General features: G+C 36.3%; 1 long non-coding RNA gene and 3 other non-coding genes across 5 annotated transcripts; all 4 read left to right on the top strand.

Annotated features, from left to right (window-relative positions):
* The first annotated feature begins 20,636 nt into the window (after positions 1 to 20,636).
* LOC126720538 (uncharacterized) lies at positions 20,637 to 26,158 on the top strand. 2 transcript variants are annotated; one of them, XR_007653488.1, is made up of 2 exons: positions 20,637 to 20,785; positions 22,931 to 26,158. It is a non-coding gene; the product is annotated as an uncharacterized LOC126720538 (long non-coding RNA). The 2 variants fall into 2 exon arrangements; XR_007653487.1 differs by having other exon boundaries at positions 20,637 to 21,339.
* On the top strand, positions 20,921 to 21,018 carry LOC126724657 (small nucleolar RNA Z43). Its single transcript, XR_007655093.1, has one exon. It is a non-coding gene; the product is annotated as a small nucleolar RNA Z43 (small nucleolar RNA).
* LOC126724600 (small nucleolar RNA U83) lies at positions 21,261 to 21,342 on the top strand. The gene has a single exon (XR_007655044.1). It is a non-coding gene; the product is annotated as a small nucleolar RNA U83 (small nucleolar RNA).
* LOC126724655 (small nucleolar RNA snR60/Z15/Z230/Z193/J17) lies at positions 21,397 to 21,487 on the top strand. The gene has a single exon (XR_007655091.1). It is a non-coding gene; the product is annotated as a small nucleolar RNA snR60/Z15/Z230/Z193/J17 (small nucleolar RNA).
* Positions 26,159 to 26,183: the final 25 nt, after the last annotated feature.

Below are 26,183 nucleotides of genomic sequence, written 5' to 3'. Positions count from 1 at the left end.
CAGTATTTAGTTCTACCTCACCTCACCCTAATTAAGTGGCCTTTTATTACCTCGAGGGATGAGGCTTTAATTTGTGTCACTCCCAAATAGGATAATATATTGTCAATGAAGATTTGGAGCATGACAGCTGATGTACAAGGGGCTATTGCATTTATCTTGGACATGTTTTAATTTCATGGAGCTCACAGAAAAAACGTATTGTTTCTCGCTCTAGCACTGAATTTGAATACAGGGCCATTGCTCATAACTCCATTGAAATACTCTGGCTTCAGTCCTTAGTGATGGAAATATGAGTTATGTCCAACACCTCTTCTATTCTATGGTGTGATAACATTGGTGCTACTTATCTCAGTGTAAATCATTACAGATATAAAAACAAGAATAGCCCCTATAATTTTTTTTTCAGGAGAAGCCAAATTTATTTTGTCTACTATCTCATTTCAGTTCCTATAGACAACATCTTGGAATCTAGCTTCACAAACAAATTCCAGAACTAGCAATGGAGCTTTTACTTGGTTCAACTGTAGGTTGGTAAGGTACTTGGGATTCCTTTACTTGTAACCGCTTATTGTGATAATAGTGGAGTTTCGGGAGTGGTGATCTGAAAATCACCCGGTGGGGTTTTTTCCATGTAGATTTTCCCCATTCGTAAACAAATCACTATGTTATTTATTTTCCGTTGCATAATTAGTTTATTGGTGATTTGTTTGTGCTACCACGCGTTTGCATGTTAATTTGATTAATTAATAAATTTGGCTAATTAATCAATTAATTTATCACAAAGAGTCAATACGTTTTTGGGCTATCAAGTGATATCAGAGCAGGCACACTCTGATTAGGTTTAATCTTTGATGTGTTGATCCATTGACCCCTATTTGCCATGGATAGAGGACAGTCATTAATTATACCTCCTTTATTTGATGGCACTAACTATGCATACTGGAAAGTACGCATGAGAGCTTTCTTGTAGTCTTTAGATGAGAAAGTGTGGCAAGCTGTTGAGATAGGCTGGACCAAGCCAAAGGAAGCGCCGGCCGACTAGGATGATGCCAAGATCAAAGCGGCAAACTTCAACAGCAGAGCATTGAATGCCTTATTTAGTGCGGTCACTAATGAGGAGTTTAAGAAGATATCCTCAACTGAAACTGCCAAGGAGGGTTGGACCATTCTCTAGACAACCTATATGGGTACAAAGGCTGTCAAAGATTCAAAGCTTCAGAGGCTCACTACAAGCTTTGAAGAGATAAAGATGGAGGAGGATGATTCGTTTGATGAGTTCTATGCCAAGCTCAAGGATATAGTAAACTTTGCATTCAATCTTGGGGAAACCATTCCTGAACCCAAGATTGTAAGGAAGGTGCTCAAATTTCTACCCGAGAGATTCCATGCCAAGATCACGACGATAAAGGAATCAAAAGATATTGACAAGATTCCTTTAACTGAGCTGGTTGGAAACTTGCAGACCTACGAGCTAGGGTTAACAAGAATAGGCAAGTCAGGTAAAGGCAAAAGCATGGCTTTGAAGGCCAAGAGTAGTGACAAAGATGAGTCTTCCAAAGATGAAGTCCTACATCACCAGGCAGTTTAAGAAATTCATGAAGAATGCCAATGGGAAGGGCTTTGACAAGGACCATAGGCAATCCAGTTCTTCTCAATTCAAGAGCCAAGATAAAGGGAAGAAGGATGCAAGGGATGGCGGTTAGTACACTGTTCCCGCAAGGCATAAGTGCTTTGGGTGTCAAGGTTTCGGTCACATGAAACATGAGTGTCCTACTTATCTCAAGAGCATTGGGAAAAGCAAGGCACTTACTGCTACCTTGAGCGACACCGAGCCTGAGGATGATTCCAACAATGAGGATAAAGGAATCTTGAATGCCTTCACTGCCATTGTTAATCCTACTGATGGGATTGTTGAAGATGTGGTTGAAGAAGAGGAATTGGTGGAATCCAAGTTTGAAAAGATGGATGATCAAGATAACATCAATACAGCCTATGCGAAATTGTACAAGCTTTCTGAGAAGCATGAGAAACTGTATACGCTAACCACCAAGAAACTCAGTGATGTGGAACTTGACCGTGAGGAGCTTTCCACAAAGTTTGATGAGACTAATCAGACTATTGGAGCACTAAAGTTCAAGAACAATTTCTTGGCTGAGAATACCAAGAAGCTTGAAGTGGAGCTGTTTCAAGTTAGAGCTCAATTGGAGAGGACTTCAAGTGTGAAGCTTGACGAGATGCTCAACATTCAGAAATCTGCTTTAGATCGAACAGGTTTAAGGTATGATCTCTCTTCCTCTAACATTGCTTCTACTAGTACTACTATTTTTGTTCCTCATGCTAATAATGTTAAAATTGAGGACAATGAGATTAAAACTGAATTAACTAGTAAGAACTTAGACAATGGTAAATCTATCTTAAGAGCACCCCCTAAGCTTGAGAAGAAAGAAGTAAAAAACCCTAGAGCTAAAAAGGCTAACTCTCAAAAGCCTAAACAGAATAAGCAGCATCTATGTCATCATTGTGGAGCAACCGGTCATACTCGACCAAATTGCTATAAGTGGCTAGCCACTCAACAGAGCAACGGCATGATAGCATCTGGAAGCCAGAATCAGCTTCAATCCTCTCTTGCTCCTCTTGGAGATCTTCTCAAAGCCCTCATGTTCCTTTCGAACTTGAACGGTTTTAATTCTTCCCCCTCACCACCGGTTCAAGGGTTTGCTAGACAGAAAGGTTCTTCCAAGGTATGGAAGGAAAAGGGCTCCAAGTGATTCTATCACTTTTCTCTTTCTCTCTTCTTGTTTTTGTGTGTGCATTACTTGTGTGTTTTGCTTTCAAGTTTTGAGTCAGTCTAGTTTTTATGCTTTGCTTTGTTTAACATGTTTTTGCTTGATTATTTTTCAGTTTTGCTTTGTTTTTTTTCATATAAAAAAAATTTGAAAAATCATAAAAATACAAAAACAGTGTGTGTTTTGTGTACATTGGTACTTGTGTACCTTGGATGGTCATTGAAATTTTGTATCTCTTGTAGCTTAGATGAGCATCTCTATGCACAATTGAGCAAGTGAGATTTGTGGCTCTTGTTTGTGATGAGTAAAATTAAGTTATTTCTTGAACTTAACACTCATATCACTCTTTTTGACAGGAAAGACTAAAAAATCCTAAGAGAAAGGCATAAATAACCATCTCACAACTGTTGCCTGCCAATCATAATGTGACACCTGTATGCTTCGGCATAGTAAAAGTGCAATGTCAATGACATTTGTATGCTTCAGCATAGCAAAATTGGAATGTCAAATGCTTACCATCATTGGGTATTTCTTTTCTATCTCTTATATGCACATGCATGTTTTGCTTAAAAGAAAAATATGCAAAGAAAAATAAAAAAGCAAAAAGATCAAAAATGCTTTAAATATGATTACAAGCGTGTATTCCAGAAGATGTAGGAGTTATAGGATGTACCTCGAAGGTGATAGTCTCCATCAAGCAGTTATGATTGTGTGTGAGTTAAAGTGATTTTCTCATATCTCAAATCGTCATAACATGTATACACTTATGCAATCTTGCGATATTTTTCACACACAACACGCAATATTCTTTGCTACTCTTGATACATGTGCAAGTACAATGTGATTTGGCCATCACTAGGTTTTACATGTGTTAATGTATGCTCACTAAACTGTCTTGACTTGTTTTTTAAAAATAAAATCGGTTAGACTTGTTGTGTGTGTGTGTGTGTGTGTGTGCTTTTGAAGATCCATGTGCTTCAAATTTATTGAAAGATGATTTTGAGAGCTTAATATGTTGATTGGATCATTGGTTGAGTTGCATGTTGGATTGCATTCATGTCGGTGTTTTTCTCTTCTCGAAAAACTGCTTTTAAAAGCTAGCTCAACACCTCCTTGACACCTCCTCGATACCTTGCTGTCTGTCGAGCTTCTTCAGCTTTTTCTTATTGCAATCTCGATAGCTTCTCAACACCTGGTGGATCAATCGAGCTTATGTTCTTGTATCTGATGATTTGTTCCTCGACACCTCCTCGATACCTTTATCTATCGAATACCTTTTTTCTCAATACCTTCCTCGACAGATGGCTCGACACCTTTCAAAACCTCATCTGTCAAGATTTACTGAAGCACTATTTATTCTTCCTTATGTGATCCAAGCCTCATTTCTTTCAATCTCTCTCTCGATAGCTCTCCCTTTTCTCTCCCAAACAATCTCATCTCACTCCAATCTTGATCCTCAAGGTTTCTTCAAGCTTTTTCAAGTTTTTCTTCACTTGGTAAGCTTCTTATCTCTCATTCTTCATGCATTTCATGTTTTGAAACCTAGGTTTTGGGGTTTTTTGAAAAATTTTGGGGTTTTTCAAAATTGATGAGTTATTGTTGAAATTTTGGAATGGTTTTTCACTTAAATGAGTTTAAAATTTCATACATTGCATCACATTAGCATTATAATAGTATTGTCATGCATTTAGATGTGTGCAAACTGTTTGTGTGCTGATAGGTTTGGATTAGGCTGAGCTCATGATGTAATTTCTTTTGCATGTCATATGTTCATGCATTTTCCATGCATACGTACTCTCTTTTCAATATATTTGTTATATTTGACTTGCTTGGGACTTTTCTGATTGTCTTTCTTTCTCTTCCTCTCTTTCTGTTTACGTTAGTCGTGTCTATGGCACCTAAGCGTAAATCTACTCCGGCTCGGAACCCTCTTCGCTCTGGAGCTTCTTCATCTTCTGATTCTGCTCTTCTCTCTCTCTTTAGTTTTGTGATGATGATGCCCACAAGGCATTCTCGGAGAACTTTTCTCGACGAGGTGTTCATTCGGAACGCCAAGTCATTCTGGCGAACTTCACCGACACTGACCTTCCCATTGGCATTCACAGTCGGGAATGGGAGTCACTGTGTGACGTCCTGGTCACTTGTCCTCTCATGCTTATCCAAGAGTTTTACTCCAACATGCACGGGATTGGCCATTCAATACCTTTTTTCTTCACTCACGTTCGAAGTACGCACATTCCTATCATACCGCAACTTGTTGCGGATGTGCTTCGGGTTCCTAGGATAAAGTTTCCCAACTATCCTAGTTGTAAGTGTCTACGGATTGTGTCCAAGGATGAGCTGATGGCTGCTTTCTGCGAGCGCCCTTCTAATTAGGGTGATCGTCAGTTTACACCATGTAGGCCTTCTGCTAAAGGTCCTAGATTCATTAACATGGTGATGACTTTTGTACTCCATCCACTTTCTCACTACAACTCCATCACAGAGCCTGATGCTCAGTTTTTGTTGTCTCTTCTTGAGCATCTTACTATAGACTTCCCTTCTCATTTCATTCTTTCTATTATAGATGTTCATCTAAATTCAGCATCCCGTGATAAACTCATATTTCCTTCTGCTATCACGAGGATCTTACGCCATTTTTCTGTTCATTTTCCCTCTTCTGACCATTTTTCTATCATATGTGCCATAGACTACGCTACCGTTAAATGTAGCAAGGCGCAGTTTCGGTCAAGGCAGTCGGATTCAATAGCTCCTCCCTCCCATTCTGCTCCATCCACATCCACTCCCTCATCTTCTTCAGGCGATATGTCTCTAGGAGACATCATGACGCAGCTTCAGCACATGGATGCTCATCTAGATACACTCTCCACAGAGATGTATCAGATGAACATCCATGTTGGCCGTATTGCACGACAACAGGCGACCATAGGCAATTTTGCTCCTGAGGCTACTCCTTCACCACCTTCTTTTGATTCTAATGATGATGGTGATGACAATAATGCTTCTGAGGATGATGATGATGGAGGTGCTAGCTCTATCGATGAGATGTCTACTTGACACTTTTACCTTTGTCACTCGTGACAAAAATGGGGAGTAGTTTTAGATATGAGAGTAGTCATTATTAGGGGGAGAGTTAGTATAGGACCATTTTGTTAGGGGGAGTGTTGATATGTTTTGAGGAATGTAGTGAGGATATTATGTATCTTTTCTTTCTTTTATAGATACATTGTTCTTGTACATTAGGTCTTGTGACCATTTTTACACATACATTGTACTTATTCTCTTCATATGTGGATGTATGTTTCTTTCACCTACCCCTTACATATGTTGTTTCTTTTTTCACTTTATACACATGTTTCTTATGCTTGTATACAATCTATTATTTCTGTTTCACACAAAGATACCTTGATGAGTTTTGTTTAAAGTGTTTCAGAAATACAAGTTGTCAAAGTCTACTTGCCATAAACTCTCTTCTTGCAAAGTTTTTCAAGAGTTTGTGTTAGGATAGATTTTATTGTATTCAACAAGTGAGTATGAGTTGAGTGATTTATGACTTCTCTCATATGCTCATTTGTTTGTTGTGGTTTTGTCACGGATTACCAAAGCGGGAGACTGTTAGGACATATGTGTTTCACATGATAAGAACATATGTCATGATTTTATATAATTGGCTTATCCTTTGATAAAACGCACTTTACTTGTATTTTGGTAGATTTAGGATGTGTTTAAATACTTCAAGAAACCATGTTTCAAGATCAAGTGTTGAAACCTTCAAGTCTGTCCAAGAAAACAAGCTAAAAGTGCAGAATTACTAAGCCTCGACAGCTATCATGTGTCGATGTTTAAGGAAGCTATTCAGCCCGTGTGCTCGACACCTGCTCGACAGTTGCTTAACACCTCCTATCTGTCGAGGTTTAAGAATTTCAGAATTCTGATCTAATTTTCTTGAGATCCATGAATGTGTCTTTGGGCTTTCTTTTCTCCTAACCCTAGACATATAAAAGGATTGTTTTAAAGGCCGTCAAATAGTTCACAAGTTGCACAAGCATTGAGCAAACTCTGTTCAAGCAAATTGTGACCGGAGACGAAGTTCTTACCCTAGTTCATCTCTTTCTCTTGAAGAAGTTGCTATGTATGTGCATCGTAGGGTTTTGTGAACAAGCATCTTCTTGATCTTCATCGTGTGGATGAACTGAAGAACTTTGCAGCCAACAACCTTCTTAGTTGGTGATTCAAGTCGTGTACTGGGATCCACGTAATTAGTTAGTCACGTATTTGGGAGCCATGCATCAATAGGGGAAACTGCCACTACAAAACAAGTCCAATTGGGTATTGGGATAAGGGTTCAACTGTAAGTTGGTAAGGTACTTGGGATTCCTTTACTTATAACCATTTGTTGTGATAATAGTAGAGTTTTAAGAGTGGTGACCTGAAAATCAAACGGCAGGGTTTTTGCCGTGTAGGTTTTCCCCATTCGTAAACAAATCACCGTGTTATTTATTTTCCACTACATAATTACTTTATTGGTGATTTGTTTGTGCTACCACGCATTTGCATGTTAATTTGATTAATTAATAAACTTGACTAATTAATCAATTAATTCATCACAAGGGGTCAATATGTTTTTGGCCTATCAAACCGGATGGTTAAACCAATTTAACTAGAAATTGGTCACAAGTCCAGGTTTTTAAACTCAGAAACCTGGATAAAACATTTTTCTATGAACCTTTTGACCCGCAGTCCAACCTAATGGTTTTTAGACCTGTGAGCGAGTAAACCAATTGGACCTGCCATTTTTCCCCCTCAAGACGGTGGTCCAAAAGAACCTGATCACTATGGACTTCGTTCTACACAATGTAGCTCCACAGTGGACTAGATGACATCTTTACTTTATGATTTTAGTCTAAGAGGAAAGAGGAACAAAAGATTTAAAGGGGAGAGAGAGAGAGAGAGAGAGAGAGAGAGAGGGTTCTGCAAAACAGAATTTGGGTGAGAGAGGTAAGAGCTTTTTTTGTTTTTTAAAGGCAGTATTGATACTTCATTAACATTTTGGTCAATTTTTTTTTTTTTTTTTTTAGAAGCCATGGTCAGATGCTCAAATGCTTAACTAGCCACCTTGAAACTTTTTTTTTTTTTTTTGAGGGAAATCGATTGTAGACTTTATTGATTAATAATCACATTATACAAGTGGGAAGAAGAAAATAGAAACATTCTTCAAACCAAGATATAACATCCTCTTTCACTTTAGCAATGCTAGCAAGAGTTAGAGTAACTATTACAATTCAATGAAAAACTAACAAAAGGAACTAAATGAAAATTTTCACAAACTAGGTTAATGTCTTCAAGTAACCATGAAAACTAAGCATCAGATTGTTTACCTACCCCAAACCATCTAAAAAACACCCAGAGCATACTTCATTCCCAATTTCAAATTCAGAGATTCAACTTTTTGAGGAAACAAATTTAGTTTTTGTGAGAAACACAACTTGGGGGGATCTAAATCCTTTACCAAACAGTGAAGGTCTCTAAGATCCCAAGCCCACAACAGTTTAAACTAAGATCTTTCATGTTGGGAAGTGAGGCTGAAAGACAGCCCCAGTAGAGGAAATCGGAACGTGATCTTTATCCAACTCCACTGCTTTCTTCTTCACTAGATTCACCTCACTATATAGGTTGCAAGTTTTCCCCATGTCGATAGGGATTAACTTCAGTACCAATTTCTACAACTGAATTCAGAGAATCCTAGAGATCACCCTTCTCTCTCGTTGGACTATTGCTCACTGGTGGTGACAGTAAGCCATGATCAGGCAATGGTGCTGCAGTGGACTAGTGGTGGTGTTAGGCATTGTGCTAGTCTACTTTTGCTTCTGCTACACTACTGCAATGCTGCTACTGTCTGCTGTGCTGCTGTAGTGCCGTTGACCAACCCCTCCCAGGTCTGAGGTCATAGGGGCTATTTTGAACATGTTTTCAGTTTTTAAACAATATTACACTCATTTTCATACACTTTTTCATCCACATATATTTCCAAAAAATACAAACAACATTACTAGAACAACGTTACCAAACAGCCCCTTAGTCTTAGTAAGTTAGGTGTTCTTTTTCTTTACTTTTTTTAGTGTCTTGCTCGCTTAGAAATCCCTTTTTTCCCCTTTTATTATTTGCATGTCTTGCATGTTGTGAGATGTGTGTGGGTGTTCTCCTACTCCTAGGCTAGTTAGATCTCTTTGGCTAGTTAGAATCAGCTTAGGGGTTTGTGTGTGTGTGTGTGTGTGTGTGTGTGTGTGTGTGTGTGTGTGTGTGTGTCTTGCGTGTGTTTTTTTTGGGGTGTTGTTTGCGCTTAAGTTTTGTTGTTGGGCTAATATTTTTTTATAGCTTTTTAAAATATCAATAAAATTGTTGAGGTGGCAAAGTACAATTTTGTTGGAACAAATTATTAAAAGTAATATTATATATATACTCTTTGTCAAAAAAATAAATTATATATATACTAAAAAAATTTCAAAAACAATTTAGGGGGAGGCACTGCCCCCACGTCCAATAATAGCTCCATCCCAAGGTAACATGGTTTTTTTTAAGCCATTCTACACTAGGACCCAAAAAGCAAAAACAAAAACAAAAAAAAACATAAAACCAAAATACAAAAAAAAAAAATACAAAAAAAAAAACAAAATTTGAAGTTCTAGTAAGTTTGTTATGTTATATTTCTTGGTTGGTTGGCATTGACGTTGACTTTTAACTAGCTATTTGCAGATCTATCATTACTCAACTATTAATAAATATCTTAATGCTATAGAAACAACAATTTTCACAACTGCAAATTGAAAATTTTTTACAAGTTCTTATTTGGGTCAACCTACCATTAACAACTTGTGGCTTGACAATTGTAAAATCTGTTGTCTCTAGACTTAATGATAGTAAAATCCAACCATCCGTGCAAATATACTATGCCTCTAATTCACATTTCTTTTACCCAAATCCAATACAATACACCAACAAAAGGAATTCACTGAATTTTCATTTGACTCTTGACTAATTATAGAATAAGCAATACGTCTGTCTCACATAGTATTGGAGACTCTGAGAGAAGAAATTACTTTTTTTTCTTCTTTTTTGATTCCAAGAAAGTATACATTGGTCTATTTAAAATTCACTTATTTTGTTAAAAATATTATAAATAAAGGTAAAATTTAGTTGAAATAGTACAGTAGATCCTATGAATAGTACCAAAAAATGCAGTGGGACCCATAAATAGTAGCGAAAATAAGCTAAATTGGTAAAAGTAATCTTTGCCGAACAGACACTTAGTGTCCATTTGGGAACAACATATTTAGCTGAAATCGAAAACTTTTTGCTGAAAATACTATAGATATAGGCAAAAGTTAGCTAAAATAATACAGTGAGACCCATGAATAATACCAAAAAGTGCAATTGGACCCATGAATAGTAGCAAAAATAAGCTAAATAGTAAAATAAGCTAGCAAAAATAATCAATGTCAAACACACACTTAGCTCTAGCTTAAAAAGCTAGCTTATTTTACCATTCAGGTTATTTTTGCTACTATTCATGGGCCCCACTACACTTTTTCATATTATTCATGGGTCCTATTTTAATATTTCAGCTAATTTTTTTACCTTTATCTACAGTACTTTCAGCAAAAAGTTTTCAGTTTTAGCAAAATAAGCGGATCCCAAATAGATCCTTATTGTGCTCCAAATTAAAAGGTTAGTTTATTTTACTATTCAGTTAATTTTTACTACTATGCATGGGCTCTACTACACTTTTTGGTACTATTCATGAGTCTTACTGTACTATTTCAGCAAACTTTTATCTATAGTGTCTGTAAAGGACAAATGTAGGTTTGGATTTGGTGTCCATAACTTCATTATGTTGAAGTATGGACTATATACTAGCAAGCAAGACTCATGGACATGTAAGCAAGCATGTAAAGATGCATAGATAGCCAACAAGTGGCACAAATAAGCATGGTAAGCATATCATCACACGAAGTGGCAAAGGGGAAAGGTGTGCATAAAGCAACCAACATCATGGCAATGCATCCTAAATGGTTACATCCAAACAAGGCCTTATGGGCGTCGAATGTAACCACACAACCACAAACCCACTAAGGCGTTAAGCGTGGCAAAGCCTTGAACTAGAGAGGCTAACACAAGCATAAAGCATAGACATGAAAAATAGGGTGATCCAAACCCTTTGATATGGGCCGAGGTGTATGGACAATGACAAAGACCATAGGGTCTAGATCGGGTCCGAACCAATAGGCCAAAATGCAAGAAAAAAAGACAAAGCGACAAAATGGCTACAATAGCACATGACATGACAAACATAGCCTAGGTCTAGGTACACAAACATGGCATGGAATGCACAAGCACATGGAAGATAGCATAAAACATGTAGAGAACATAGATCCAAGCGCACAAACATGTGAAAACATAGATCTAGACATATAGGCATGGAAACATGCGTGTAAACATGTAGAAACTTAGCACACAAACATGGAAGAACATGAATCCAAACATACAAGCACGTACGGATGTAGATCTAAGCATGAAACATGGCAAAAAGAGCATAAACACATAGATCCGAGCAAAGCGTAGCCAACAACATCATACAAACATGTGAACATGTAACCCTAACATCAACTTAGAACTAAAAGAGGCATAAAACATAAGAAAACATCCATAAAACCCTAAGCATGTAGATCTAAACATATAAACATGTAAGGATGTAGATCTAAGCATGAAACATGGCATAAGGCATAAAAGTAAAGAGATTTAAACTAGTAACACAAATAAAGCAAGAAACATGCTAAACAAAGTAATAAATCAAGTTATTCAAGCAAAAAGAAAGGATAAAAAGTTAGAAAAAGATTTAGAAGGTTAGGGGTGTGGATGATAACTAAAAAAGCTACATCCACACCCCTAAGCCCCAAATCCAAACTGTAGAACCAAGGAAAGGAAGATTAGGTATAAGAACAATACCTTGAGTTTTTGGTGAAGAGAGAAGGATCAAGAAGCTTTGATGTTTTTTGGGTGTTTTTTGTGTTTGGAAAAGGGAAAAACGTGTAGAAAAACTGGGCAGTAAGCAAAACTTAGCACAAAAATGGTCTCCCCCAAGTCTGAGGGGTGCCCGGGGCTTTTTATAACCTTGACACGAACTTTGAGGCAACGAACCTTGTAAGGCTGCTAGCAACCCTTCAAGGGCCGCAAGCCTCAAAAGGCCTCCAATTGGGTTGATCTTAACACCCTTGGAAAGATCTTGACTTCCTGTTTCTGAAAAGGTATTGATCTTGAAAATCCAATGGTCAGATCAAAAGTTATGGCTCTTGGAAGTTAGGGATGCATCGATCGGTACGTTATCCCGATTTTAGTGATATCTCAGCCGTCCTAACTCCGATTTCAACCCATGAATAATCGTTGGAATTAGAATTTGATAATCTTTGTAATGGCATTTGTTTCAACCCGTTCTGACAGCAGAATCAAAATTAGGGTTTTTGGGCCCGCCCAAGATCAACTTCGGGTCAAACTTGGTCAAACTTAGTCAAAATTGTTAAAAATCTCCAAGAAGCTTGGGTTTGATGTAAAACTATGAAAAATGTTGTTTTGTGAGGGTTTTGATCTCGTTTGACCTTCGGTCAAACCTTGGATTGACTAAGAGCATTTTGGTCATTTTAGCTGAAAAGGCACTTCAAGTGCTCCAATGCCTGAACAGGTTGTGCATTGTCGTTCTAGATGTTCTCGCGGCCCCATAGAGAAAAAAATAATATTTTTAGATTTTTCGGGGTCCGACATGCAAATCGAGGGAAGACAAAATACGGTATCAACAACGGTTACTTTTTCAATTAAAAAAAAAAAAAAAAAAAAAAAAAAAAACATAGTTACTCTCCTTCTCTTTGCCCCCCCCCCCCCCCCCCCCTCAGTCAAAATAATATCCTGTTATCCACCACTCTTTTTCATTTATATAAATAAAATTATTAAGTTTTAAAATCATAAATTTTAGATTACTTATAAAATCTCACTATTTTTTTTCTCTCTCTTTCTCTCTCTTTTTTTATGCAAGTATAATTCTATCAAAAATAAACCCAAGTTGATTTTTTATTCTTTCTACTTTCCATGTTCAATAAAAAAGAGATTCTTATTCTTAGCAATTTTTTTTTTTTTTTTTTTTTTTAATTTGGCCAAAACATCCCATTGTAATTACAACTTAAAATAATAACCACCACACTTTTTCAATTATCTTTCGTTTCTAATCCTAACTTTGAGGTTCTACAAACCCTAGAAAAGTAGCAATCTTTGGTAAGGAACTATTTGTGCAAATTTGTACCACAAATTGCTTCATCAATTTTTTAGAGCATTGGAGATTAAGGTCCTCCATCTTGTAATAAAGTCATTAACACTCTCATTCAGTTTTTGTCAAGCATCTCAATGATTGACACTTTTTCTTTTTGAACTTGCAAATTGGGCAAGAAAAGCACTTTGTAGATCATCCCAAGTATGAATTAACCCTAACTTTAATTGAGTGTACTAGGTAAGTGTAGAGCCCTTGAGAGGCTAAACAAATTGCCTTATCAACAAAGCATCATTTGGAAACTCAAGTTCGACAGAAGTGTGACCAAAAGTGAATGTCATGTGACAACCACTTGCTCCTTGTGCAGATGCAAGAAGTTTTGTTGGGTTAAAATGAATTGACGTCTTGCAAATTAATTAATTAGGTACCCAAGTTAATTAATTAGATCAAATTTCATACAATGGCGTGGTAGCACAAAAAAATTACCAATTATACTAATTGCAGCAGAAAATAAATTTGAAATGGGTGACTTGTTTACGAATAGGAAAAACCACTGAGGCAAAACCCCACTGGGTGATTTTAACATCAGAAAGCTCCTTGGTCACAAAACCCTTGGCATAAAGATGCAGTAGCTTCTTCAGAGAGAATAATGAACTAGGGCACTTTCTACATGCCTGACGGCCTTTAAGATAATCATTATATATGTCTAGGGTTGTGAGAAAAGAAACCCTATACAAATATACAAGCATGGGCTGAAAATTAGATTTGGAATTTCTGATTTCATAAGTCTCGATAGAAATAGCTTATGTCGAGCTTCAACATTAAATCTCGATAGAAGTCTTTCTGCCGAGATTGTTGTCAAGATTGCTGTCAAGCATTAATGAACAGCTCTTCTTCACTTGTTTCTTGGTCAGATCTTCATAGCTTTAACACTTGACTTGAACAACATGTTTCTTGAAGTTTTAAACCCATCCTATATCTATCCAATTACAAGTAAAGTGCATTTTGTCAAAGGATTAGCTAATTACATAAAATATGTTCATAACAATCTCCCCCTTTGGCAATCCATGACAAAACCATAATAAAACAAATAATCATGAGAGAAGTCTTAAATCACTAAATTCATAACCACTTGTTGTATTACAAAGTAAATCTATCTCTACTACAAACTCTTGAAAAACTTTGCAAGAAAAGAGTTCATGGCATGATAGACTTTCACAGCCTGTCTTTCTGAAACACTTAAACAAAATTCATCAATGCATCATGTGTGAAACAGAAATGAGAATTGTATACATAAAGAAACATGTGTATAAAGATAGAAAAGAAACAACATATGTAGAGGTAGATGTAGAAAAACATACATCATCATATATGAAAAAAAAGTATAATGTATGTAATAAAATGGTCACAAGACTGATGTACAAGGGGCTAATATAAAAAAAAAAGAATAAAAGAAACTACATAAAGTCCTCACTACATCTCTCAATGCTATATACACTCCCTCTATAAAAAAAATAAAAAATAAAAATAAATAAAAATAAAAATGTCCTATACTAACTCTCCCCCTAAGTACAGGACTACTCTTAAACCCAAAACTACTCACCCTTTTTGTTATGAATGACAAAGGGCAAGTCACTGAGAGGTTGTCATCTCGTCATCACTGAAAGAGTCAGCATCATCCTCATCATCATCAACCTCATCATCAAGTGAGGCCTCTAGAGAAGGAGAGGGAGAGGGACCATAGCCGCCAATGCGAGCCTGTTGGCATGCAATGCGTCCAATCCTGGTGTTCATCTGATATATCTCATCAGTGAGATAGTCAAGATAACCACCAAAATCAGCATGCATCCACTGTAGCTACTCCATGATGGCATCAAGAGTGACACCAGCTGCAAATGAGGAAGGAGCAAAGGTAGAAGGAGCCGAGGAAGAGGGTGGAACAGCAGAAGCTGCAAGATCGATCGTCTCCACTCGTGGCACTTCGGTTAAAGCTAGGCCTCACTCCGCCAGACAGAACCAACGCATATGGCACCCATGATGGTGAAAAGAGGAGAGAGAGGAATAGGAATGGAGAAGTGCTAAAGAATCTGCGTGACAGCTGAAGGAAAGATAAGCTTATCACGGGTAGTAGTGTCCTAGTACACATCAATGATAGATAGGATGAGGTGAGAGGGAAAGTCAATGGAAAGATCCTCCAAAAGAGACAAAAGAAATCAAGCACGAGACTCAGTGATGGAGTTATAGTGAGACAATGGTGTGAGAGTGAATGTCATCACCATGTTAAGGAATCTCAGGCCTTTTGCAAAACCCAAGCATAGAGTGTTTAGCTTACCACCCCATACGGAAGGAGACCCACAAAAATGGAAGATAAGTTTGTCTCTAGACATGGTCTGGAGACAATGACAACCAGGGTAGTCAGGATGCGCCACCCTAGGAATGTGTAGTACCTCAGATATAAGATCTGGAGTAACTACGATACGTGTACCTCAGACTGTGGTAACAAACTGAGGCATAGAGGTATCATTGCCGTGTATGTTGGAGTAAAACTCCTGTATAAACACGATGGGACATCTCAAGGGTTCCTCAAGTAAGTCAGCTCAATCCTAAGTCCGAATGACTTCGGGGAGAGGAGTGTCAACAAAATTCGACAGAATAACCTAGCGTTCCGAATGAACGCCACATTTTTGGAAGTTCTCAAAGAAGTTCATCTTGGCCTTCTCATCACAAAATCGAATATGAAAGGGTTTGGAAGGATCAAAAGAGGATGACCCGGAACCTTGAAGTGGGTTCCAAGCTGAAGTAGATTTGCACTGTTTGGATGCCATAACGCGGGCTATCTGAGAGAGACACACACACACACACACACACACACACAAGTTTAGAATAAGAAAGATGAAAAAAACGTATGCATGAACATGTGACATGAGAATTTAAGAGCATCATGGGGGTTAGCCAATCCAAACCTAATAGCACTCAACAACAATAATCAAGCACGCATCTAACAAATGCATGAAACATTGTTATAATGCTAATCAAATGCAATGCATAAGCATATGATGTCAAATTCACAAAACCCAACCCACAACATTCACAAAATACTCAAAAACCTAAAAAAAAGTAGCAAAAACCCCAAAACCTAGGTCTAATGCATGAAATGCATGAGAGAGAGAGAGAGGGTTTAGAACACTTACCAAGTGGATCTAGCTTGGATTAGGCTGACAAACACTTGGGTGAAAGGATTTTAGTGAGGAAAGAGGTTTGAGTCAAGTGAGAAGAGAGATATATCGAGAGAAAAGGAGAGAAATGAAATCTGAATCACGCCTCAGCTATATATAGAAAATGCAGCTTGATAGATCGAGATTTCTATTAAGAATCTATCGAGCTCTAAATCTCGACAGAAGTGAATCTATCAAGGATCTGTCGAGAATCTATTGACAGCTAAAGGATGGTTTCGATGGATCAAGGATCTGTCAAGAATCTATCGATCAGACAGAGAGCAAAGAAATTTGGCTTGATGGATTGAAGAAGCTGTCGAGAATGTGTCGAGCAAGAACCCAGAAATCTCGATGGATCAAGAATTTATCAAGATGCTATCGAGAAGGCAGAGAGCACAGGAAAATTCCCCAATGGATCGAGAATCTGTCGAGGATTTATCGAGAAAAAAGAAAGAAGGCTTGATAGAAAGATAATCTGTTGAGGATCTGTCGAGAAGCTATCGAGCTTGAAGAAAATGAGTTTTTCAAGGGAGGAAAAACACATAAAGATGAATGTAACAAGCAACTTATCAACCAAACATCCAAGTGACATATTAAGATCTCAAAACATCTCTCAACATATATGCAAAGCATACATAAATCCAAAAACACACACACACTAAACAAGTCTAACTAATTTTATATTTCAAAAACAAGTTGGGATAGTTTAGTGAGCATATATCAACACATGTATTCCTTGTGATAGCCAAATCACATTGTACCTACACATGTATCAAAAGTAGCAAAGATTTGCTTGTTGTGTGTGAAACATAGCAAGAGTGCATAAGTATCTCATATTATGAAGATTTGAGATATGAGAAAATCAAATACACTCACACATAATCATAACTGTTTGATGGGGACTATCACCTTCGAGGTATATCCTATAACTCTCACATCTCCTAAAAACACACTTGCAATCATATTGAAAGCATTTTGATCTTTTTGCTTTTATTCTTTGCATATTTTTCTTTTTTAGCATAACATGCATGGGCATATAAGAGAGAGAAGAAAAACTCATTTATGTAAGTTAAAACATCCCAATTTTGCTGTGCTGAAGCACACAAATGTTGTTCATGATTTGTGGGTTTTAGTAGTGAGATGGTTATTTATGCATTTCTCTTAGGATTTTCTAGTCATTCCTGTCAAAAAGAGTGATATGAGTATGAGATATAAGAGACAATCTTAATCGTACTCATCACAAACACGAGTCATAAATCTCACTTACTTAGTTGTGCATTGAGATGCTCATCTAAGTTACAAGTGATACAAAGTTTAGAAAACTTTGTTTCAATGGTCATCTAGGGTACACTAGTACCAATATACACAAACTTACATTGTTTTTATATTTTTCTGATTTTTCAATTTTTATTTTTTATTTTTATGTGAAACAAATTAAAACAAAACTGAAAAAAATATATATATATAAACATACAAAGCATAAAACTAGACTAACTCAAAAACAAGAAAGCAAAACAAACAAGAAAGATATACAAGCAAGGGGAGAGATAAAGTGAATAAATCACTTGGACCCTTTTTCCTTCCACACTTTGGTTTTGGAGGAAGATCCTTTCCTAGAGTTGAACCTTTGTTTCGGAGATGAGAGGGAAGAATTGAAACCGTTCAAGTTCGAAAGGAACATGAGGGCCTTGAGAAAATCTCCAAGAGGACTCAAAGATGGTGGAATTTGACCTTGACCACCAGATGATAACACACTACTGCTTTATTGAGTGGCTAACCACTTATAACAATTTAGACGAGTGTGTCCCGAAGCTCTATAGTGATGACAGAAATGCGGCTTCTTTGGTTGAGACTTCTTATTTTTGGCCTTATTGCTCTTAGGGTTTCTAGTCTCTGTCTTCTCTATCTTAAAGGGTGCTTCTAGAATAGATTTGCCTTTGTCTAGATTGTTCTCACTAGCTATCTCAGTTTTAGTTTCATTTTTCCCAAGATTTTCATTATTAGCAGGTGAGATAAAAATAGTTTTACTAGAGGAGGCAATATAAGAAGAGTTAGAGAGTTCATGCCCTAAGTCGGTTCTGTCAAAAGTTGATTTCTGAAGGTTCAGCATTTCATCCAGTTTTGCACTAGAAGTCCTCTCCAACTGAGCTCGAACTTGGAATAATTCTACTTCAAGCTTCTTGGTTCTTTCAGCCAAGAAGTTGTTCTTGAACCTCAATGCTCTAATGGTTTGATTGGCTTTATCAACCTTTGTGGATAGCTCCTCTCATTCCAACTCCACTTCACTAAGCTTCTTAATAGATAGCCTATACAACCTCTTATGCTTTTCAGATACCTTGTATAACTTTGCATAGGCTGTGTAGATGTCATCCTGTTCATCCATCTACTCGAACTTGGATTCCATCAAGTCCTCTTCTTCATCCACTACTTTTACGATCCCCTCAGTAAGATCCATTGTGGCAATGAAAGCACTCAAGATTCCCTCGTCATCACTATCATCTGACTAAGTCTCAGGCTCGGTATCATCAGTCTCATTACTTTTGGCCTTCAGTGTCATATTCTTACTTTTGGTTCCTTTTCTAAGTCTGGTCAAGCCTAATTCATAGGTTTGCAAGTTACCAATCAGCTCCGTCAAAAAGGAATGGTGTCAATGTCCTTTGACTCTTCTATCGTCGTTATCTTGGCATGAAATCTCTCAAGGAGAGATCTGAACATCTTTCTCACAATCTTGGGCTCAAGAATATGATCACCAAGAATATGACTTTGTTCATTTTAAATGATGGACATTTATGTCAAATACTTGGTATTATTTTTTTATTTTTTATTTTTAGAGTTTCAACCTATGGCGTTCGCTCCTAATAACTTCCCACACTTTTTTTTTCTTCCCTTTTTGGTTAAATAACTTCCTACTCCACTAAACCACTACCAGTTACAAAAATTCAAATTTGCTAATACTTTTTCAATTAAAAAAAAATCACAGTTACTCCCTTTTTTTTCCCCTAACCTTCTAACAAAAAAGAAAAAAAAAATAATGTTATTCTATAGTTAAAAAAAAAAAAAAAAAAAAAAAAATTTGACCATGTTAAGTTATTTAATTTAAAATAAAAAATTCTTTATCCTTATCCCATCATCCCATGTAGTTTTTTTTTTTTTTTTTTTTTTTTTTTTTTAATGAGATTATCACATCTAATGTTGTTAAAATAATATCCATTTATCCACCACTCTTTTTCACTTATCTACATAAATTATTAAGTTTTAAAATCCTAAATTTTAGATTACTTATAAAATCTTTTTATTTATTTATTTTTTTTTTATGCTTGTACAATTCTATCAAAAATAAACCCAAGTTTATTTCTCATTATTTCTTTAAAAACAGTTAGAAAGTTTGTCCCAACTTTGTCACGTTCAGTAAAAAAAAAATTCTTATTTTGAGCAGTTTTTATTTTTTTTATTTGGCCAAAACATCCCATGCAGTTACAACTTAAAATAATGACCGCCACACTTTTTCAATTATCTTTTGTTTCTAGTCCTAATTTTGATTCAAAAAATCAAGGTTAAACCACAAAATACATATCTTCAATCCGAACTTTTGATTCAAAAAATCAAGGTTATGCCACAAAATACATATCCTCACCTTTCTTCCTCTCTCTCAATTTCTCCTTGAAGTATTTCGAAGAACAAGATCAATATTACACAATAATTTTTTCAGGTTTTTTTTTTTTTTTTTTTTTCATTTCATTTCATAAATAAATAAAATCTACTCTTCATATTGTTTTTATTTTTAATTATTTACTTCAACCATTGCTACTATTGTTACATTTTGTCTACTACTCATCACATTTAACTCTTATTTTGCCTTATTTGAAGTCCATTTTAGTGAGTATGATTTTATTTTACCTTCGTTTAATTATCTATTAGCTTATGAGTCTCTTTTATTTTCAGGGGTAAAGTTTAATAATTTACATCTTTAATAATTTGGGATTACTACATTTTTCAATCTCAAAAATTCCTAGGAGTGTGATGAGATTTATATACGAAAAAATTATTTTACCCGCAAACAAATAACTCTCATCACTTTCTTAAGTATTTTTATAATTAGAAGAAGTGGTAACTCTAAATTATTATGGAAGCAAATTATTAAACTTTACCAAAAATAAATAAATAAATAAAAGAGACTTTGGAAGTTAGAAATGTAATTTTACTGAATTGTCCTCTAATTTTGTTTAGGTCTAGTGATAATTTTGAATCACAAAGATAAAGACGGAAAAACCCTTTAAATAGTGGAATGGATAAGAGGTAACAGCGTTCTAGATTTGGATCATAAAACGCACCGTTTCTTGGCGCATTGTAGCAGATCCGAAATAAAACCCTAGTAGCATCAGCGCAAACCCTAGAACTTGGCCACACACACGCCTCTTTATAAATAGCAGCAACCAACACAGGAAGCTCAAACCTCAAAAGCCACAGCCATCTCTGTGAGCGTCTCTCATCTCATATGTGCTAGACTCTCCTCTTTATTTTTTTTCTCTTTCTCTCTCGCTTGATTTTTATGATTCGTTGTTTTCTGTTATCTATGTCTGTCTGCGTTTAGATTTATGCGTACTCAGAGGGGACTGTGACGATTTGTGATTTAAGGTCTCGTTCGTCGTAATTGGCCCAATAGGCCTTGCCGACCATCCTGATATATCACCACCCATATTCTGAGTCCCCCTTTTTTATAACTAAATTTGTGTTCTTCAATTTTTTGGGTGTTTGAATTGGCCGATGATTATATATATTTTTAAAGACAAGCATATGTCTGAATCACTCTGTGTGGATCAACCTAATCTTCTCTATGAGGCCTTTTCTTCTGGGTTTTTTTTTTTTTTTTTAGTGGGTTTGCAATGAATTAAGATTTTTTTTTTTTATCAAATTGTTTGTTTTAACTTTTGTGCTTTTCAAAGCTCAAACTGCCTGTGATGAGAACAAATGGTATTTGCGCAAAGTATGACAGTTTGTGATTACATTTACCTACTGCCTTCCTTCTGAGGTATGCGTTTTTTTTTTTTTGGGTTTTTTTATTTTTTTTTTAATTCATGTATCTTATATGGGTCATGTGATGATTTAATACGCATAGTTCAGATGATAATCTGTGATTAACACTTTGCATAGTCTTTCGCTCCTATCTGATGACCCGTCTCTCTTTATTGTTATATATTTTTGCTTATCTCTTTTTTTAGGATTGATAAAATTAGTTGTCTTAACTGTATTGATAAAATTTCCCTTTAATGGTTTATCAAGCCTTTAATGGTTTATCAAGGGAAATCAACTTTAATAGGTGGTTTTAACTTTTACTAGTTTATTTAATTCTTAGAATCAAGAACTCACTGGATGTATTTCATTTTTCAGAGTCGAAGGACTATCACTAAAATTTGGTAGAATCAAGTACTCTAATATTTAAATGATTTCATTAAATTAATTCATGACAGTGGAGGAACTCCCTTAAAATTTGATTGAGTAATTGGTACAGTAAAAAGTGTATTCCGTGAGTACTAAAGAATTTCTCATGCGCAAGATTGTATATTATCTTCAATTTGGGGAATCCTAAACTCAAATCCAAATCCAAATCAAACTCAATTCCAAAGCAACAATGATCATATTTTGGTCAAATGGTATGACATTTTTTGTGTCCGGAGCAGACCTTGTTTGATTAAAGGTGAATAGACCCTTTTTTCGTGTTGCCGTGCTGCTGTACCCATGACAATTTTTTTAGCTTCAACACACATATCACATCTATTTTGTATTATCGCTTATAATTAGATCTGTGTATTGTTCATATTTGCTTAATCATAAATATAAATTATTGAAATATATCTAACAGAGGTGACGCAGTGACTAAGGGTGATTCACTCTTTTTTTAATATTTTCCAAAGAAACATTTTCAACATTTTTTCTCATTAATCAAATACAAAGAACAACAAAAACAAATAGGAAACATAATCGGAAGAAACCAGGAGTAAAAATTGACTGATTAGTCTGAAAAATAGAAAGAGGCAGGACCATTTTAATCAAAATCAAATAAGCAATAAGGAAAAAATTTCAGGGCAAAGACGACAAGGGGTTTGTGAAATGCAAATCAGGAGGAGGGACTCTCAATTCTTGAGAACGTTTTACGGCCAGGGAAAATTATTTGTCATGGTCAACGGAAAAACATTTTTTGTTTGGCCAATATTCAGACAAATATTTCCCTAAAAAGAAAAATAAAACATTCAGACAAATATGCCAAAAACACAACATATAGAAAACATTTTTCAAAAAAGCTTTTATACTGAAGAATATTTTACGCAGGATTAGTAGGTGAGGTTCTATTTTTTGGCCATTGGTACTGTATCCTTCTCTTCTACTTCAGTTGCTTCTTCTCATCAATACCTTAAATCACTTGAGAATTAAGACCAAATCAAATAACATCACATAATGGAACACAATTTAAGCATTTTTCCAGCCTAAATGGAAAAAATGGAATGTAATTTAAAATTCAAGTTCAATTATTACCTGTATACAGAACACAATGTGAAGAGGTAGAATCAAAGTATATATAAGCAATAAGCATTGATTCTAAGATGATATATTTAAATTTTCAGGATAGCTGGTCAGAAGTCAATGGCAGCACAACCAAGAAGAATAGAGAATGGAAGTCACAGGCTGTCCAGGCATTATGAATAGAGACTATGGAGGTATGCAAATTGCAAAGCACTAATTCTAATACGCTTCAATAAAATTTTCAGGGTCAACTGATCGAAAGTCAATGGCAACCCAGCGAAAAAGACTAAAAAATGGAAGAGACAGTATGTACAGATGAGCTTCTCCCTGGATAGAGCTTAAAACTGATTTGGTCAGCATAAGCATTGTCAGAGCTCAGGCACCAAAAATATAAAATATGTGATCAAAGAGAAATCAATGCCCAATTCATATGAGTAAGAAGGGAAGCAAAAATTAAATGGCGGAGATTGCAGTAAACTTGGTCATCAGCAAGTTAAAGAGGTTGCAGAAATCAAATATGAACTGGAGTATATTCAGGCTTTTATTAAGGATGGAGATGCAATGGCAGAGAAAGAAGACACAAGCAACGTCGTAAAACTTTGGGTGAAACAAGTGCTGGAAGTAGCTGAGCGCATGGAGGATGTCCTAGAGGAGTACAAATTCCGCATGGCACAGCTACAAGATGATCAACCGCTTAGATTCAAAGGTTTACTCCAAAAAGGTTCCTTACCAGGTCAAAAGTCTCAAACATCGGCATGAGATTACCAAAGAGATTCAAAATATCAAAGCATTACTCTGCCAAATCAAGGAGAAAAAAATTATAGATATGAATTCAAAGAGCAAGGATCAAGCAGCAACACAAAGGATGTTACATGGCATGACCCTCGACTGGCAGCCCATTTCACTGGGGAAGCTGAAGTTGTGGGGATTGATGACTAGAGATAAAATGAAAGCTTGGTTGGTGGAGGGCTCATCTAAACTCTCCACAATTTCAATTGTAGGCATGGCAGTCTTGGCAAGACCACTCTTGCTAAGAAAGCTTTTGACAACCATAGAGTGAAAGAACATTTTAATTGTCATATTTGGATCACAGTATCTCAATCATACAACATGGAAGGGCTTCTGAAAGAGATGACAACACAATACTATAAAGCAATGGGGCAGACAGCACCCAAGGAGATCAACACCTTCAATGTGATATCACTCATTGCCAAATTGAGGGAATGTCTACAAAATAAGAGGTGCGTTATTTTTTTGACGATGTATACCATAAAGAGTTTTGGGGAACTATAATGCATTTATTTCCAGATGACGATGATAAGGGCACTAGGATAATAGACACAACATGTGATTATGATGTTACTTCTTCCTGCAGAGAGTTTTCAATTGTAATTATTCACAAAATGCAACCTTTACCTCCAGAAAAGGCGATGGAACTCTTTTGCAAAAAGGCATTCAAGTAGTTCATCTTTGAGGGGCATTGTCCCCCGGGGTTAGAGCAACTGTCTGTTGACGTTGTTGCAAGATGCCAAGGATTACCTCTTGCCATTGTGGCTATAGGTGGTCTACTGTCAACCAAAGAAATTATTGCCTCTGAATGGAAAAGCTTTCATGATAATCTCATTAATGAGCTAGAAATTAATCCACGACTTGCAATTATCAAAAAAAATTTGTCCTTCGGTTATCACAATCTACCATATTACCTTAAATCATGTTTCTTAATACTTTGGCGTGTATCCTGAAGACTATTCTATAAGATGTTCAAGGTTTATTAAACAGTGGATAGTTGAGGGTTTTGTAAAGGAAGATGAGAAAGGTAAGACATTGGAGGAGATGGGAAGTTCAATTGGCAAATTACTGAACCTCCAAACTCTGGATCTGAAGCATACTAATATGAAGTTTCTTCCTAATTCAATACAGAGACTGCAGAAACTTAAGCACCTATACATAACCCGAAGTACAATTCGGCCTTAACTATTGACATTCCCTTGCAGTATCTCCAAAGTTTGAAGAATCTCCAAACGTTGACGGGGGTATTTATAGATAATTACCCGTATCTAGTCAATGGCCTGGACAGCCAAGTTCCTGGGATTCAAAGAAAGAGCAAGGGCCTGGGCCAAGTCTTGGTACTTTTTAAAAAAGCAAAGACCTGGTTCTGGATCAGGGCTTAGGCGAGTTAATCAACCTTAGGGAATTGAAACTTGAACGTCAGCTTTTCCTGTCAGAGCAAGTAAACATGGTAAAGCATGTTATGAAACTGAATCACCTTCAATCTTTGCAGTTGACATCATATCCTATAAAGGAATCATGGGGGCATCTAAAGTTGGAGCCTTTGTCAGGCCTTGAAAATCTTTCTCGACTAAAGTTGTCAGGAGATATAGATAATCCATCCATTATTGTAAACACAAATGTACTCCCACAAAATTTGATTATACTTACATTGGTTGACTCTGCACTTAGAGATGATCCAATGCCAGTATTACAGAAGCTTCACAACCTCAGATCACTGTATCTCAATGATAGATCTTACATGGGGAGTAGCATGGTTTGCTCCAAGGGAGGCTTTCCCCAGCTTCAAGTTTTGAAAATGTCGTTTCTGTTCAATTTGGAAGAACTGATTCTGGAAGAACAAGTCTTGCAAAAGCTTGTGGAGTTTTAGAGATTGTAGACAGCCGTAGTTTAAAGGTCCTCACTGGGTTAGAGAATTTAAAGACTCTCCAACAATTGAAGTTAACTGATATGTCAAAAAAATTCATAGCAACAATTGAGGAAACCAAAGTTCGAACATGGGCCAATCTTGCCTTACTTATTAGGCGGCCATGGTGAATGAAACTCAAAACTTATTCACGTGTATGGTTGGTCTTTCTTCCCCTTCTCCGTTCCTTCTCATATTTTTGCATTTTTAAAAAATAAATTGTGAGAACTTGGAGCTGCACCTTGTAACAGGTGCCTGGTTCTATCACTTGCCCGTACCAGATAACTGAGTGGTGTTGGAAGAAAATCTGACAAGTTTCTTATAGATGACATCTTGAAATTCTATTGCGCTCATCTTGGGCTTGGGATTGCTTGTTTTTTCTTTTCAGGTGTTGCTTATCTATTTGTTTCTTGGTTAATAGGTGTTTTATGAATATTGTATTATATCCAAATAAAATGGTAGACTTCGTTACTGGCACAAAGTCATCTGATATCTGGTAGACTGGTTCCATTTTGTATTTCTTGTCTTATGTTCCTTTTCATCTTTTTGTAATAATTTCTGTCAAACTGGCAAGTTTTTATGGCTCATTGGCACTGTTGAATTATTAGCAATTATGCGATCTAGTTTTCTTTCATTTATCCTGGTCAGGAATGTTTTTA

Source organism: Quercus robur, chromosome 4 (genome assembly GCF_932294415.1).
Source record: "Quercus robur chromosome 4, dhQueRobu3.1, whole genome shotgun sequence".
In the NCBI taxonomy this organism is placed as follows: domain Eukaryota; kingdom Viridiplantae; phylum Streptophyta; class Magnoliopsida; order Fagales; family Fagaceae; genus Quercus; species Quercus robur.
The sequence above is the reverse complement of the archived record's forward strand: the minus strand, read 5'-3'. Positions and strand labels throughout refer to the sequence as shown.